A 12,925-nucleotide genomic window follows, 5' to 3' on the forward strand; every position below is an offset into this window, starting at 1 on the left:
GCGAACATATGAACACAAACTGCTGGCCAGGGGATTGAGCCCGTAGCCTCTAACTTGCAAGCCCATTATTCTACTAGCTACGCCACCGAGCCAGCTGATTAACCTAAAACTTTCTCTGCCTAACTAACTTCTATCTGAGTTTGACAGCTCTTTTATAGGGCTCTGACGTCACCAGCGCCCCATAATCCTGTAAAGTGCGTTACACGTTCGAGAATATTATCCTGAATGAATATATTGAATTATTTTTAATCTATTAATTTCTTTTTAACAGCATAGACCAATCATAGTGTATACAGTCTACAGTAGAGTATATATTAGTCTATTTATTCACAAGACATGTATTCACAATAAATAGTTTGACTTGAGGTGACACAAAAAGATAACTTTCACATAAAATACAAATTTAAGAGATAAATGCAAATGTGATATGTGGCTCAGTAATAAAAGTAAAAGAAAGCAGGATTACGTCTTTCCCAGGTATAATAAAAACCATAGACAAGTGTTCTATATAATCAGACCAAAATTGTCTGCGAATTGCGCAGCCAACAGTTACTCCACTGCAGTTGGAGTGAGAATAGGCTATGCAAAATGGGAGACTAAATCGCTAATATTGCGCTAAATTGGTACTAATAAAAAAAAAAGGTAGAAAAACAAAAATCTGTTTTTAGAGAAAAATCTACCATGGTTAATACGACTGGGACTGTAATCTAGTTACCCTTTAGCATAAAATTCAAAGCATATAAGGAAGGAAATAAACAATAGTAAATAATAATCAGATAATCAGCAATGGATAATGAGCACTTTAAAATGGCTGCTGGCTTAAAATGGTCATTACCAGAGTCCTTAGGATGGCTGCCTTTCCCAAAATGGTGGCCAGTCAGGGAGGAGTTGCGTCTGGTGTCCTTCAGAGTTTCAAGTGAGGGATGGAGCAAGATAGAGTATGTATGAGTGAGTATGAGTATGGATGTAGTAGCGTGTGTGTTGAAGTGTATTGAAGTGTTGTAGTGAGGTAGTGTGTCTTATCTCACATCTGGTTTCCTTTTTATTTTGTGTTGAACAAAAGGGCCATAAAAAATCTAATAATCTGAACCCAGAAGGAAGAACTTCTTTCCCATTGGTTGGGATTACTTAATCATTAACTAGTGAGATCATTGGGCGACACCTCTGCTAGTCACCCAGTGTATTGGATATTAAAATTATGTGATAAGTTCTTCATTTAGTTATAATCATAACAACAATATGAGAATCTGTCCATATTCTCATGGTACAGGTGTGGCCATCTGATATTTCTGTCATGTATCTATGTAAGGAATGGGTCTGGTAACACCATTTAATAAGGATGCATTATTAATACAGTATATATTGATTAGGAATAACTGATTTACCCAGATACTATATATTTTACATTTAGTAGCATTAAAAACCATGTGGATACATACAGTCAGGTCCATAAATATGGGGACATCGACACAATTCTAATCTTTTTGGCTCTATACACCACCCCAATGGATTTGAAATTAAAGAAACAAGATGTGCTTTAACTGCAGACTTTCAGCTTTAATTTGAGGGTATTTACACCCAAATCAGGTGAACGGTGTAGGAATTACAACAGTTTGTATATGTGCCTCACACTTTTTAAGGGACCAAAAGTAATGAGAGAGATTAACAATCATAAATCAAACTTTCACTTTTTAATACTTGGTTGCAAATCCTTTGCAGTTAATTACAGCCTGAAGTCTGGAACGCATAGACATCACCAGATGCTGGGTTTCATCCCTGGTGATGCTCTGCCAGGCCTCTACTTCAACTGTCTTCAGTTCCTGCTTGTTCTTGGGGCATTTTCCCTTCAGTTTTGTCTTCAGCAAGTGAAATGCATGCTCAATCAGATTTAGGTCAAGTGATTGACTTGGCCATTGCATAACATTCCACTTCTTTCCCTTAAAAAACTCTTTGGTTGCTTTCACATTATGCTTCGGGTCATTGTCCATCTGCACTGTGAAGCGCCGTCCAATGAGTTCTGAAGCATTTGGCTGAATATGAGCAGATAATATTGCCCGAAACACTTCAAAATCCATCCTGCTGCTTTTGTCAGCAGTCACATCATCAATAAATACAAGAGAACCAGTTCCATTGGCAGCCATACATGCCCACACCATGACACTACCGCCACCATGCTTCACTGATGAGGTGGTATGATTTGGATCATGAGCAGGTCCTTTCCTTCTCCATACTCTTCTCTTCCCATCACTCTGGTACAAGTTGATCTTAGTCTCATCTGTCCATAGGATGTTGTTCCAGAACTGTGAAGGCTTTTTTAGATGTTGTTTGGCAAATTCTAATCTGGCCTTCCTGATTTTGAGGCTCACCAATGGTTTACATCTTGTGGTGAACCCTCTGTATTCACTCTGGTGAAGTCTTCTCTTGATTGTTGACTTTGACACACATACACCTACCTCCTGGAGAGTGTTCTTGATCTGGCCAACTGTTGTGAAGGGTGTTTTCTTCACCAGGGAAAGAATTCTTCGGTCATCCACCACAGTTGTTTTCCGTGGTCTTCCGGGTCTGTTGGTGTTGCTGAGCTCACCAGTGCATTCTTTCTTTTTAAGGATGTTCCAAACAGTTGATTTGGCCACACCTAATGTTTTTGCTATCTCTCTGATGGGTTTGTTTTGTTTTTTTCAGCCTAATGATGGCTTGCTTCACTAATAGTAACTGCTCTTTGGATCTCATATTGAGAGTTGACAGCAACAGATTCCAAATGCAAATAGCACACTTGAAATGAACTCTGGACCTTTTATATGCTCCTTGTAAATGGGATAATGAGGGGATAACACGCACCTGGCCATGGAACAGCTGAGCATCCAATTGTCCCATTACTTTTGGTCCCTTAAAAAGTGGGAGGCACATATACAAACTGTTGTAATTCCTACACCTTTCACCAGATTTGGATTTAAATACCCTCAAAATTAAAGCTGAAAGTCTGCAGTTAAAGCACATCTTGTTTGTTTCATTGCAAATTCATTGGGGTGGTGTATAGAGCCAAAAAGATTAGAATTGTGTCGATGTAGCAATATTTATGGACCTGGCTGTACATGGTTATACATACTGTATATTGCTACACGACAACTGGTACCATGGGCCTCTGGTATGTACTTGCCCCCTGGGCTGAAAGTTGCCAGTCTGCCCCTGTCTGTAGTCCTGTGCCCAGTGCTCTGTATATTATGCAGTCCTGTGCCCAGTGCTCTGTGAATTATGCAGCCCTGTGTCATTTGCCAATAAAAAAAAAGAAAATGTCCCTGGATTTCATTTTAAAAATCTGGTCACCTTATTCTACACTATTAATTATTGTTGACTTTATCTATATTCATGGACTTAAGTATTATTTATATGTAATTTTGGCACCTTGTAATTTATGATTATTTTTTTATATTTTTCTTTATGTGTTGATATTTTTTCAGCACTGCACTTTTTTTAATCACCATTTTAATGTGCTAGTATGCATTGCATACTAGCACATTATGCATTGACTCTGCAGGTAAACAAAAATATATTTTTTTTCAAGACTTTACTCCTTCTTTAAGTCTATAATGTGAACTGGAAAATAGAAAAGTTGGTTTGGAGACCTGGGATGCAATAAGAGGAACATCACCCAGCAGTGGAAGGGTTAAAGGTAAAGTATAAGTTCTTTCATATATTTAATTTACTGTGTACGGGGAATGCTAATTATTTATGAATACAATTTATTTTTAATCTGTTAAATCTGAAAGTCTGCACTTGAATATTAATATTTCATATTTACTACTTCAAATAAGAGCAGCAGCTTTCAGGGAGCTGATTTACAGCTGTCTTGTGAAACACATCTAAACAGAGGGGAAATCAGATTACAATGAATGCAGACTGTGACATATGGAAGGACATTCTCTCCCTTACTCCTAGCAGAGACCATCTTCAAGTGTTACTAAACCCAGATCCTGCAGTCACTATATCTGGTCTCCTACAGTACACATAACATGAAAATACAACTATTTTAGTAAATATAAAAAAAAACCTCTCAAACAATACACACCAAACTGTGCAGACTGACTCCATAGACTTTAAATATTAGGTTATTTTTTGGAGTCTGTGCAGGAAGGAGATGACCAGAGAAGACAGGATCAGCCTTTTTACACAATGCAGATGATTGACTCCTTAGGAAAATACCGATTGATCTAGCCAAAATGCAGTTTCCTTGTCACCTCATATAAACTGAACCGAAGGAAAATAATGTTTTCTTTCTTCGGTAAACTACTAATTTCCATCCACTATATAGGTTGTAATTTAGGTGAACAAAATCAAACATTTGAAGTACAGCCTTGGTGACAACCATGGCCCCCTGCATAGATACAGTGAAGTGAGTGTAGCCACTCAGGGTCAGGAAGTGTGGTATTTGCAGGATTATCAGGTAAACATAAAAAAAAAGACGAAGCTAATGCAGCCACTTCATTTAAAGAGGTTGTAAACCTCAGAAAAAATAAATAAAAAAAAGAAAAACCGGAAAGACAAAGGCATAATGAGCTAGTGTGCTCATGTTATGAAACACTTACCTTAGGACAAAGCCCCTGCAGTGCCGCCCGCTCACCTGTAACACCGCAGACATTTTCGGCCGTCCTACTTCCTGGTTCGCGTCCTCCGCCCATCTGATTGGCCGGAGGCTCATGCGCGTGGGAGTCACCGTTCACGGCACAGGGCTCTGAAGGAACGGCATGGTTGGCTGTTCCTTCAGAGCGCATGTGCGGATGACGCCATCGGCTGTATGCAATGTAAATATCTCCTAAACGGTGCAAGTTTAGGAGATATTTACAGTACCTATAGGTAAGACTTGTTATAGGCTTACCTATAGGCTCAAGTCATTAAGGGAGGTTTACAACCTCTTTAAGGACTGGTAAGTTGCAATATATTCACTTTTAGTTTTTGGGTTTAGATACATTTTAATAACTGTTCATAACTTTATGATGGTCCAAGAGTTTAAAAAGATTTTATTCTTCAATAATACAATTTGGGGAAAAAAAAGAAAGTTTAATTTCTCTAATTTATTTTTAGATTTTTATTCTTGTCTTCAGAACTTAATAAAACGTTGCTCTTCAATAAGAGAAAATTTGAACATTTTACTTTGTGTTCAAATTGCTTTTTATAGAAAATTATTTTTAGCTGCCTAAGGTTATTATATGGGTATGCAATTTAACATCTTTCAATTTTAATCATGACAGACGTTAGTTTCCTTTTTAACCCGCCCTTCAATTCAATCATTTATTTTTTCATTCCTAAAGTGGAACTAAACTCTCGCAATCAACATGAACTATTTTCAATCTATACACTGCTAGGATTAGTAAATAGATAGAAAAGTATATAATAACTAATTTTAAACTTTTTTTTTTTTTTTTACATTTTTTTAGTTGCTTTCTGGTTTCTGGCCAAAAAGTTGTCATATATCCAAATCTATGGCACGTTTTCTTCTTTAAAGGGTAACTCCACTTTCGTGGGGGAAAAAAATAGCAAATAGAGAAAAAACAATATAGCGTATACAATTGCGATACACATTATATTGTACTTGAATTTTATTAAAAATTACCTTTCCTTTTCAATCTGCAGCTGTTGTAATATTCTGAAAATGCAATGCAATATGGCCGCCTGGAGCTGTTCTGTACACAGAATTTTTACTAACCACACCCCAGAAACATCATTTCCTGCTTGTGTGATTGGCTCACTGAAAGAGTGTATCAACGTGCCTTACAAAAAATTATATTTCATATTACATTTTGTTAGGGCTCATTCTACGATGGAATGTGGCCCCCTGCAATTACAGATTTAACGAGCCAGACGAGCACCCATAACAACCTTGGACATCAGACAGCTGTATTTTGCATTTAGACGACATGTTAAACCACCTTTCCATTCATTCATTTGAACACTTGACAGTTGGATATTTTGCATTTAGATTACAAGACATTTTGCATAGAGGTTACTGACACCACCCATAAACAATTGACAATTGCCTACATTAACACAGACAAGCTGAACACAGACGGACCGACTCTACAACAAAACACCTCATATTGACACAAATGCATAGGGAAACAAAAACCTTTCATGTACAGTTTCTGTGAGACATGTTCTATTGTCAAATTGACCAGTAAATTGTAAACCAGTTAAAGCAGTTTTTTTCCCGCTCAAACGTGCCTTAAATATGAGCTAAACTTGTAATAAAATCAGATATGACTACACTTTGTTTAGGTACTCTGTGTTCTTGCATCTCCCAGCTGCAAGAGGAGGAATTCACTATCCGGGGGGGGTTAGCACACTGAAGGGTCATAAATCATCTCATACCTGCCTCTTGACGTGGACGAGCTTACAGTTGGTGTCAGGAAGTTGGATCTGCCGTAACAGTATTGGATGAGTAATTATATTTTTTATTATTATTATTGCCACCTTATACTGTCAAGAGCAGATTAACGGTACCCGGTCAGCGCTATTTTTTTAAGCGCCTCCCAGGAATCTGAAATTCCTATAGAAAATAAGGGGGTCTGATACCCAGGGTCTGGAACCCGGTTACAAAGCAGTACTGTGTGTGATAGTGAATTCTCCCTCTAAAACCTTGTATATATTTGTATAGACACTTAAGTGTATTTAGTCGTTATATAAGATTGCATACCATTGTATAGATGTATATGTAGATTGTATGTGATATTAAGCTGAGCTTGAAGGTATAAAACTTGCCCACCAAAGGATAGTTAACAGCAAACCATAAGTTGGATATATATAAATCTGATTATTAAGACGCAGGAAACCACATAAATTGGAAAACTAGGTTTTCCAATAAAGCCTAAATACTGACCTCACCATCCCTATATATATATATATATATATATATATATATATATATATATATAAACCTTCAAACTCAGCTAAATCTCACTCTATATTCTGAGCCTAGAATAATGGGCAATTTTCAAGGTAAGGAGAATCCCAAGGGAAAAATGAAATATAAGTTTAGAACTGAAAGTCATGTTCCTAAATCTGCTGCAAACCACTCTATGGTGGAAGTGTCCCCCAAAAATGAATTGGGGGAAACACCAAAAATGTTTGTCCGGAAGTGTCTAGGTTCATTTTATACTGATCCCTGGGTAGAAAATATGTCAATGTGGACTGAGGGAATGAGATGTAGTGATCCATTTCCAAGGGAAGGATCCTTTTCAGAATTTCATGTTGCTATGATAAAAGGGTTATGTTTAAATGAGATAGATGTTTTTCCATGGTACCAGGGAGACCCAAAGTGGGACAAAGCATATATGAGAAAATGTGGACAGGCATGGTTATCAGTGCAAACTTTCTGGACTGATCTCAGCAGTGTAAATGAGAAACAGCAGGTCAGAGCCCCCATTGTGTCCCCAGCTCTCGCTCCCCCTCCTTATGTGCCATTGTATCCTGTCTTAACTAAATTAACACCAGAATCAGATGATGAAATATGCTCAGAGGTAATTGTGCCACGAAATTCCGGTTCTACAGAACCTGAAGTGCAGGATGTCTCTGAGTATGCTATTCAACCTATTGTCCAGCCAGAAAAGCCCAGTAGAGTAATGTATACACGTGCAGTGAAAACAAATACCGCCCCCATAGAAACTGAAGCATTTTCGTTTGTTATAATGGGAAACCAAATGATAATGAAGCCACTGCCATCTACTGTTTTAAATGATATTATTAATAATTCCCCTGACCCCAAGAAAACGCCTGCTGCCACTGTATCATATTTGAAAAGAATGTGTAAAGGCCAACAGTTTACTGTAGAGGATTATAGATTAATCCTGGAAGGGGTCACGGGGTATCAGGATTCAGCAGAAGGAGGTTTTGACTTTGGAAAATGTGACACTCTTAAAATTCCCAGTGCAGATATCAAACCTGCCGAGTATCCCTTAAGGACCTCTGACCAGATAGACAAAATGTGGACACAGGTATTGGCAGAATTTAAAAGGATGCATGGTTATCGTAAAGACATTGGAATAGCCACAACTTGTAAACAAAAAACTGGAGAAAGTTTGTCAGATTTTGCAAAAAGATTTAGGAAGACTTGGGTAGAAGAGGCAGGTTTAGCAATTGCTGATGATATGGGATTGGTGTATTCACAGACATTTGTTGCAAATTTGCTGCCTGAAGTTGCTAGAATTTACAAAATGATCGTTGATAAATGGCCAGAATTAACCCCAGCACAAACCATGAAGCAAGCCATAGCAAAGGACTCTGCAGGATGTTTTGAGATCCACAAGCAGATCACCAAGTATTCAGCTCATGGTATACATTATTCCCAGTCCCGCCCCCACTATGAAAATCGGGGCAGATACACAGACAAGCGCAGCTTTTAGCAGCACACTAGGCCTAGACAAAGTCCACGCGTCTGTTTCAGATGCAGACAACCAGGGCATTTCGTTAGAGATTGCCCCTGCCCACCCCCAGATCAGGTCCAGCCAATGCCTGCCCAGACCCAGCAAACACAGGTAAAGTATCCCATCCAGTGGGGAATGAATACAGCTAACCCACAATGAAGGTGCCCAAACTCCGTCGCCATGTATGATTTAACCTACACTGCAGAAAAAAAGCCCATGATCAAACTGATTTTAGCAGATGATAGACACCCATCGAGGTATAGGGAAGAGTATTTTTTAATTGATAGTGGAGCAACAGTTTCTGTCATCAAGCAGTGGACAGGTAACGAAACTTATACTGGCGAGCCTTCTGTGGGAATAAACGGAGTATTGACCCCCACTGGACGTACCCCGACCATCCAGGTGTACAATCAGTGGAGGAAATTTTTAACAAACCATTCTTTCACTATATTGTCAACATGCCCCTCAAATTTACTGGGAAGAGATCTAATGACCGATTTAGGTATATCTCTCCTGCCCAATGGGGGAGGGGGATTCTCTATTGACTGTGTACATACTCTTACTTGTGAGCAAACCATTGTTCCCAGTTCTCTTGAAGGAATTCCGCAAGAGACATGGGCACAAGATTCATTTGATGTTGGTTATCTCCCCTGCACACCATACAAGGCAACTGTTAAACCGCATACGCCCATGTACTTGAAACAATATCCCCTTCAGAAAGCAAAGGAAGAAGCTCTGGCACCAATGATTGAGGCATTTCTCAAGCAGAAAGTGCTAAAGTTTACTACCTCTCCATACAATACACCAGTAAATCCTGTAAAAAAATCAGATGGCTCTTATAGATTCACTCAAGATCTCAGAGCAATAAATGACATAATTCTCCCGATCACTCCAGTGATGCCCGACATAACCACACTCATAAACCAGATCCCAGCCACAACACAATGTTTCAGTGTGGTCGATCTCTCCAATGCCTATTTCAGCATACCATTGGATGGGAGGACACAGCCTCTAATGGCATTTGTGTTCAAAAGTCGGCAAATGACCTGGTGTAGATTGCCTCAGGGCCTAATTGATGCACCTGCAGTGTACTCCACCGCTCTCCAGCAAGTCCTGGTAAACTGGCATCCGCAGCATGGTTCTACACTGCTATCTTTTGTGGATGATTTGTTAGTATGTAGTCCATCGGAACAAGCGTGCAATAATGACACACTGTCATTGTTGTGCTTTCTAGGAACAGAGGGACAAAAGGTCTCTAAGAAAAAGATCCAATTTTGTCAAAAGAGTGTTACCTTCCTTGGCATGATTCTCATGCCTGGTTCTCGGTTACTAGCCCCAAACCGCATCCACACAATAATCAGTCTGCCCCGCCCACAGACAAAGTCAGAGTTGATGAGCTTCCTAGGTATGGTAAATTTTTGCAGGCTTTGGATCCCAGACTGCTCTCACTGGGACTCCTTCCTCAGACCTTCCACTGTCATCACCGCTCCCCAGAATATTGTTTGGTCTCCTGAAATGATTGATGCTTTTGAGATATTAACCACTTCCCGCCCACCCTATAGGCAAATGACGGCGGGAATGTGGTTGAGTTATCCTGACCGGACGTCATATGACGGCGGCAGGATAACTCCGCTCTGGGCGCCCCCCGGGGGCGCGCAGAGCGGCGATCGGTGATGCGAGGTGTCAGTCTGACACCCTGCATCTCCGATCTCGGTAAAGAGCCTCTGACGGAGGCTCTTTACCATGTGATCAGCCGTGTCCAATCACGGCTGGTCACATAGTAAATAGGAACAGTCGTTGATCGGCTTTCCTTAGTTCGTGCCTGACAGGCACGAGTAAAGGAGCGCCGATCGGCGGCTCCCCTGACAGGGGGGGGGGTCGGCACTGGTAATCAGATCATTGATTACCAGTGCAGACCCTCGGGGGGGGGATGCCACTAGATCCACCAGGGATGCCCACTATGACCCCAGGGATGCCCACTATGACCCCAGGGATGCCCACTATGGCCACCAGGGATGGCAATCAGGGCTCAGGGAGCCCCCCATTGCCCACCCCATCAGTGCTGCCCACCAGTGCCCTCCCTATCAGTGCTGCCCACAAGTGCCCATCATTGCCATCCTTAAGTGTCGCCCACCAGTGCCCATTATTGCCCACCGGTGCCGCCTATCAGTGCCCATTAGTGCCCATCAGTGCCGCCCGTCAGTGCCGATCAGTGCCGCCCATCAGTGCCCATCAGTGCCGCCTATCAGTGCCCATTAGTGCCCGTCAGTGCCACCTATCAGTGCCCGTCAGTGCCACCTATCAGTGCCCATCAATGCCGCCTATCAGTGCCCAGCAGTGCCGCCTATCAGTGCCCACCAATGCTGCATATCAGTGCTACCTATCAGTGCCACATATCAGTGCCTATCAGTGCCGCATATCAGTGCCGCATATCAGTGCCGCCTATCAGTGCCGCCTATCAGTGCCACCCCATCAGTGCCACCCCATCAGTGCCACCCCATCAGTGCCTCCTCATCAGTGCCTGTCAGTGCAGTCTCATCAGTGCTCATCAGTGCAGGAAAAAAATTATTTATTTACAAAATTGTATAACATAAACAAAATTTTTTTTTTTTTTTTAAACTTTTCGGTCTTTTTTTATTTGTTTAGCAAAAAGTAAAAATCGCACAGATGATCAAATACCACCGAAAGAAAGCTCTATTTGTGGGGGGAAAATTACATAAATTTGGTGTAGGTACAGTGTTGCATGACCGCGCAATTGTCATTCAAAATGCAACAGCGCTAAAAGGGGAAAATTGGCCTGGGCGGGAAGGGAGGGAAGTGCCCTGTATTAAAGTGGTTAAAGATCTCTCTTGTGTCCGCCCCTGCACTAGGCATTCCCCAATACAATGTACCATTTCACTTGTATGCACGTGAAAATTGTAAGACCATAGCTGCAGTGTTAGCCCAGGACCATGGAGGACGGTTGAGGCCTGTTGCATATATATCCAAATTACTCCCAGTCACGGTACAGGGCATGCCACCATGTCTCAGGACCCTGGCAGCATGTGCAATGGCTGTGGAATTTACAAGCTCAATCACACTGGGACATGATACCACACTATACACTTTGCATTCTGTCCTTCATCTCTTGAAAAATCTGTCCGCACAACACATGACTGCCCAAAGGTTGGCAGGATATGATGTTATCCTGACCACCACCCCAGGGCTCCAGGTTCACTACTGTGCACCAACTACTGCACCAATGTTGTTCTTAAACTCTCTCCTAGAATTCAAGGGGCCACAAGATGAGATATCAGAACAACATGAATGTGCAGAACGTATTCACATAGCTACCAGCCCCCGCCCCACCCTGCAAAGTGTTCCCTTTCCTGATGCAGAGGATGTGTTTGTAGATGGCTCCTGCACCCGACCAGATGATCACACATTTCATGCTGGTTATGCAGTGGTACAATTGCCCGATAAAGTCCTTGAAGCCATGCCAGCCGCTGTCTCAAGCTGCCGAGTTAATCGCACTCACCAGAGCTTGCGAAATCATGGCTAACAAGCGAGTAAACTTGTACACAGACTCTAGATTTGCATTTTCAGTATGTCATGATTTTGGGGTAATATGGCAGCATAGAGGATTCACGACAGCAACTGGTAAGCCAGTTGCACATGCACAACTCATTGCAGACCTCCTTGCAGCCATTCAACTCCCAGAGGCCATTGCAGTAATTAAGTGCCAAGCGCACACAACTTCTATGTCACTAGTTGCCCAGGGAAACAGGTTGGCAGACAAGCATGCAAAAGCAGCTTCTCGAGTCACACAAAACAATGCAACTGAAGTTTTACTAAATGACCCACTGGTACCGCTCACGGCTGAAAATAACATCATGCTGTCCCAACTCCAAACATTTGCAACACCAGCAGACATTAATTACTGGGAGTCCTAGGGATTGACCAAAGACGCTAATGGTCTGTGGTCAAAGGGAGGAGTGGTAGGAATTCCCAAAATAGCGGCCCCCATTCTTATACTGCAAATACATGGTATAGGTCACAAAGGTCTTAAGCAAACAATGCAGGAAGTCAGTAAAAGGTTTTGTGCAGAAAATCTAATGCAAATTTTAGAAAGTATGATTTCAAGATGCCTCACGTGTGCTCGGAACAATGTTCAAGGAAAAAAAGTAGGCCACCATGAACACTTGCTACCCCCACAAGGGCCATTTCAGGAATTGCAAATTGATTTTACACACATGCCGAAGGCAACAAATGGGTGTAAAACCATGTTGGTAAACGTGGATAGATTCAGCAGATGGCCTGAGGCGTTTGTGGTTAGGAAAGAGGATGCAAAAACTGTAGCTAAGATTTTGTGTAAAGAAATCATTCCCAGATGGGGATGCCCAGTCAGGATCAGTTCTGACAATGGGACCCCATTCACAGCAAAGGTAACACAGTCCATAGCAGAGCAACTAGCTATAGATTGGAAGTTCCACATACCGTACCACCCCCAGAGTGCAGGTGTTGTTGAAAGA

This window comes from Pelophylax lessonae (assembly GCF_965119305.1).
Source record: "Pelophylax lessonae genome assembly, chromosome: 5".
In the NCBI taxonomy this organism is placed as follows: domain Eukaryota; kingdom Metazoa; phylum Chordata; class Amphibia; order Anura; family Ranidae; genus Pelophylax; species Pelophylax lessonae.